Source organism: Gossypium hirsutum, chromosome D11 (genome assembly GCF_007990345.1).
Source record: "Gossypium hirsutum isolate 1008001.06 chromosome D11, Gossypium_hirsutum_v2.1, whole genome shotgun sequence".
NCBI classification, from domain to species: Eukaryota; Viridiplantae; Streptophyta; class Magnoliopsida; order Malvales; family Malvaceae; genus Gossypium; species Gossypium hirsutum.
The window spans coordinates 8167682-8173681 of record NC_053447.1 but is presented as its reverse complement, the minus strand read 5'-3'; positions in this window follow the sequence as shown (position 1 = coordinate 8173681).

The following is a 6000-nucleotide window of genomic DNA, read 5'->3' as shown; positions in this document are numbered from 1 at the left end:
TCGAGAGAATAAAATATTTTGGACTTGAGTTCTTTAAGTTACCTTGATAAATTACTTTGGCTGATCAAGCTGGTAGCTTTAAACTATAGGTGTATTAATGCAGTGCCTTTTCTTACGAGAATGACAAAACGATGACAAGTGGTAGGAAAATGTGACCAAACCAATCCATTTCCATTATGAGGTGGCTACCTTCGCATCATCGGTTTCTTTTTTGGCGGAACAGTACTAGTAGGAGGTTCCATTCAAACAAGAACAGAACCTTTGATAAAACCATCCGTCAAAGTGGTCAAAGGTACGAACTGACTTCCTAAGGCATCACAGCTCCTATTTCCTTCTCTGAAGCCATGCCTAATCGATGAACTCTGAATAGTAGTTAGAAGTATTCTACAATCATCAATTAAAGTAGGTATTAGAGTTCTGATCATTGGAAATAAAGCTAATTACAACCGTCAAATGGAGTCCATCTCTAGTAGCCCACAACTCGACTTCGGCACTTGTGGCGCAAGGGATATAGCGAACGATTCTACTACCCAATTTTCATCATGGTCTCGGATAATGGCATCCACACCCGTCTTCCCCAAGTTTCTTACAGAGGATTCGTCCGTATTAAGTTTCATCCAATCCCGTGGTGGATTAGACCATTTTACCGGAACAAAAGAAAGAAGATAGTGTCTCTTACGTGCCATGGAAATAGCAAAAAACTCGACTGCTCCAGAGATGACTTTGCTGTGATGGTCTTTTATTGATCATATCAGTTTTTGGATCATACTCATCTGGATATATATATATTATTTCGATTAGAAAGTAAATGATTTTATAGGTTGAGTTTAAATATGATAACTTTACTTAAATTTGGTGTAGTCCAAAATATAAGTTTAAAATTTTGTTTAAATTTATTTATATTTATAAATAATTAACTCAAATAATTAACTCAGAGGAGGAGAATGCAAATAAAGCCCACCAAGGCATGATATTATTATATATTTATTTTTATGCAAAAATATCTTCATTTACTTAAAGTAAATAATGTAAATATTGATAATTAACCTTTAAACTTACATGAATTAACCTTTATTAATTCTATTGCTTTTTGGCATGGTATCATCAAATTTGGTTGGTTAAGTTGCATCCAAAACAAAAACGTGTGTTACCATGCTTGTGGTGAAACTGACAGGAAGTACGGTGGTTCATCATCCTAACTAGCATGGTGATGGTCCAGGTACATGGTACTACCAAAACAAGACACAACTTTAAAGGCCATTATTATTAATTAAAAAGTATATTAGATGTACGTGATTATGCCAATGTAACATTACATTATAGGTGATTGGTGATTGAAAATTGAGAGCCCACCTTATTTTGATTCATTGATTTGATTTTATATGATTTTATTCTATTTTAGTTGGGTTATCAATCATCTCTTTAACAAAAATATCCACCCCATAACAAGAAAAGTGCCAGCTCAAGTGACCTACTCTTACTGAAAATGCCATGACCTCTCGTATGCTAGAATTGGGACCAAAAAAAGGAAAAGCAAGGAGAGCTTGGTACGGTAGCATCAGTTGTGAGTGGTGCGTGGCCAAAATTGCTGCGGCATTATTGGATCATTCAAATAGCACGCCCACCACTACTGGCAAAGTGACTCTACTGGACAATTTTCCTTTCATTTTCTACACTTTTACCATCCTATATATATTGTTTGTTTTAATAATAAAGTAAAAAAAAAAAAGAGTTTAGAGGCATTTTTTTAAGTTGTGTAAATCTAAATATGATATAATTTATCAAATATATTAGAATTTCAAATAAAAATATAATATTAATTAAAAAATAAATAAAATAATACCATACTTTTTAGGGAAAAGTATTTAAACCTGTGATATAATTATAATAAAATAAAAATGACCGATCTGCGGTCTAACCTGATATAATAAAAGGAAAACCTAGACCCAAAAGTGAATGGAGCTCCTTCTTCGGCTTCCATTTTATTTTTCTCAAAAATAAGAGAATACCGTTTTCTCTCATTTTGGGACCTCCATCTTTACTTCTGTTGATTCATTGTATCGACAATGGTGCGGTAAGTTCAAAGCTCACAGCTGTCCTCCAAACAGTTAACGACAGTTAAGAGCTCTCAGTTGTCCTCTAAACAAATAGCGAGAACGAGAGTTAAAAGCTCTCAGTTGTCCACCAAACAGTTAGCGAGAGTTAAAAGCTCTCAGCTGTCGTATTAAGGCTAGCAGGTTCAATACCGCAGCCTCTAAAACAGTTAGCGTGAGCTCACGCTCCCAGCTTTAATCTCAGGCTCGCAGGTTCAACACCGCAACCTCCAAAACAGTTAGCACGAGCTCAAGCTCTTAACTGTAACCTTAAGGCTCATCGGTTTAATATCGTGACCTCCAAAACAGCTCACAGACCTACTTTCTCAGCTCATATTATAAAGGTTAGTTGATTTAAAGTCACAACCTTCAATTATTTGAGTTAGTTAATTTAAGATCGCAACTTCACATAGCTCATTGACTTAAGATCTCAGCCTCCGAATAGCTCGTTAGTTTAAGATCGAAACTAATATCAAATAATTTTCTCTAAGTCCACTAATTTATAATTTTTTTTCTTATGGGGAATACAATTTACAGTATTCTACATTACAATTCTTGACTCCTATTCCACACTATCGGACAACAAAAATTTGTTCAATAAAGTTCCAGCTTGTCTCAGAAGAGTCACTTTATAACTGTTCTTCGACTAGATGGAGGGGGGACAAATTATTATATAATTATAATAAAATAAAAATGACCCGACTCGGGGTCTGACCCGAAATAATCAAAAGAAACCCTAGACCCTAAAGTGAGGGGGATCATTTTTCGACTTCCATTTTATTTTTCTCAAGAACAAGATAATACCGTTTTCTCTCATTTGGGGGCCTCCATCTTTACTTTTGTTGATCCATTGTATCAACAAAACCTATAAAAAATTCATCTACCCTTAAATTTTGAAAAATATTCACTTTTAAGATTTACCATCTAAAGTTTATTTATGGAATGAATTTCAAATAAAATGACAACTTTATCTTTTATTAATTAGTCATTATTTTTATTTATTTCTGTTATCCTTAATCTTTTTATTTAATAATTTATAATTAAAATAAAAATTTACTTTATTATAAAAATATACTAATTATCAAACTTAATTATAACTATATGTTATTTGAAATTACATGTATAATCACATTACAATTATAAAGAATATATTTAAAACACGTTTAGATTTAGACCAGGCTAAATTATATCTAAAAAAAAATTTGGGGATCGGAATTAAATTGTATATTTTTACGATAGTAAAAATACAAATTCACCATTTTCATAGCCTACATCTTTATAATTTTTTTGAACAATATATCTTTATAAATTTTAAAAGATTAAATCAATTTTTTATCATTTTTGAGGGGTCAAAGTGTCATTTTACCATTACTAATTTAAAATTTTATTAATTATAAATGAACCTAAATAAAAAAATTCCCATTTTAAGGGGGACCGAGGCCCTACCAGCCCCCTTAACTTCGCCATTGCCAAATATGGTGCAACATAAATCAGAATTAATATGGATTGAGAGCCAATCCATGATTTATATTGAGAGCGGCTCAAACCTAATATATTAAAGTTTTTAAGTCCTTAATCTTACCATTAAGATAAGTGATCATTGACTATAATTTTATTATTATTATTATTTATTTCTTAAGATATCTATCAGAGCAAGCCCAGTAACTAATTCTTCACATTCTGTAGGCCTATTAAAGGGTAGATACTAGCCACAAGTTTTAAAATTTTTAATTTTATTATTTTTTGAAAAGTTGAAAAGCATATATATATCTCCTCTCTTATTTATTTATTTTTAATATTTTTTAAGCATGTTAACTTCTTAAATTTTAATTTAATTGCATATATTAATTTTAAGAAAGCTCTTTTTAATAATTTAATAAATTTATTTCAAGGTTAATTTATACCAATTAAATATAAATTTGAAATGTTTGATTTTAATTGAAGCTAAATATATATTATAAAAGGTTAGATATGTTTAATTCTATCTCACTTTAATATGTAGTTTAAATTTCATTACTTTTGTAATTAAATTGAAACAAAAAAAAACAAAATAGAATTATACAAATCAATAATATCAATAGTATAGTTGTTTTTTATTTAAATTTTGTTTAGGGTGAGTTTGGATGGACAATGTGTTTACTCGTGGTTGGTGTAAAAACAGCGGTGGCTATGAGATTAGATACTGTAGTGTGAGACAAAAAGTAAGTTAAACGCACCGCACCATACCGCCCATCCAAACCCATGCTTAGTAAATGCCGATTGAATCGTAGCTCAATTAGCATGGACATTGTTGTCAATGCAGGAGGATGTGGGTTCAAGTGCGCTTAAGCGCATCATCCTCCTATTTATGGGTTGGGAAGGGACTATCGGTAGTTTTAGGCATTGTGTTAAAAATAACAGATATAATCAGAAACTATAATAAGATTGTTTAAAAAAAATGCTTAGTAAATAGATTTCAATGGGCTACAAGATTTTCTTTAAACTCCTAGAATAAATGGGCATTTTCGAAATCACAAGAGGGTAATTGCATTTTGCACCAACCTATTGTGTCTTTTATCATGTTTTAGGTAGTGATATTTGTGCTGTTTTCTATTGAATAGGGGTTGGCATTTTTGAAGTGTCGTCTACCAAGCAACTAATCGATCCCCTATAGTGGCACTAGCCAGGTGGGTCCAAACCCCACTAAAAGTAAATGCTCACATCTTTTTGGTAAGTGAGACGCTCTCACTTCATGAATCCCTTAGGGCTTTCAATAGATGCAAGAGACAAAATCCTGGCACATGTGCAATATCCGACCATTATTGGGGTCATCTAACTAACTTAAGAGACGTCACTTCAAAAATTTATTCCAAAAGAGTTAATCCCCCAATATGGCTATAAATTTTTATTTTTATCTTTAAAAATATATTAAATGTGTCATATTTATATTTTATCGTTAATGTTATATTTTGTTGGTATGTGAAATAGGTAAGAATTTGCTTTTAATGTATTGAAAAGCGAAAGACTTTTAAGGCATAACAAATTTTTTCGTCGTCCAACTTTATAAAAAAATTATGTTTGTCCTTCATTTAAAATTGTCTCTTTTAGCTCTTAAACTTGTAATTTTTTTGTTAAATCAGTTCAAAATAAATACAAAGTTAACATTTTTAAACTTTTCTAAGATGGCATACACATGTACAACCATGTGGATAACATCTCAGAAATTAATTAATTATTTAAAAATTTAGAAATATTTTTTAATATTTTTTTTATTTTTTAAACATTTTTTAAATTTTAAAATAATTAATTAACCGTTAACATGACAATTCATAAAAATGCCATTTCAGTAAGGTCTTTTCATTTTGAAATGATAGCTAAATAATTTTTTAGCTCGACATTCTCGAAATCATAAAAGAGTAATCACTTAAAAAAGCAAAAATTAATAAAGAGTTAAAATAATCTTTTTAAAAATTATAAGATAAAATAGATCATTATGCAAAATTTTTATTCCCGTGTTTGAAAGTACCCGGCATTTCTCCAACACATTATCTCTCTCTCTCTCTATATGTATAAAATTATAAGCATAGATTAAATAAGAAAACTGTTGGGATACTGTCTCTTTTTCTTTTCCTCCTAATTTTTAAAACCATTGTCATCTAATAGTATTTTCGTTATAGTTGACTAGAGGATAAAAGTAAAGCTAAAATACTACAAAAACTTTGAATTTCTTCTGCTTTTCAAGTACCACCTGTACCCTTTATTGTACCTCAAAAAGAAAAAGAGTTCTGTACAAAAATAAATATTTTTCTTCAAAATAAAATATTAGAAAATTATTTAGAAAGTTTGTTCAAATATAAATAAAAATTAAAATATGTTACAAATTTATATATTCATTATACATTTAGAATTTAATCACTGTTTTTTATTT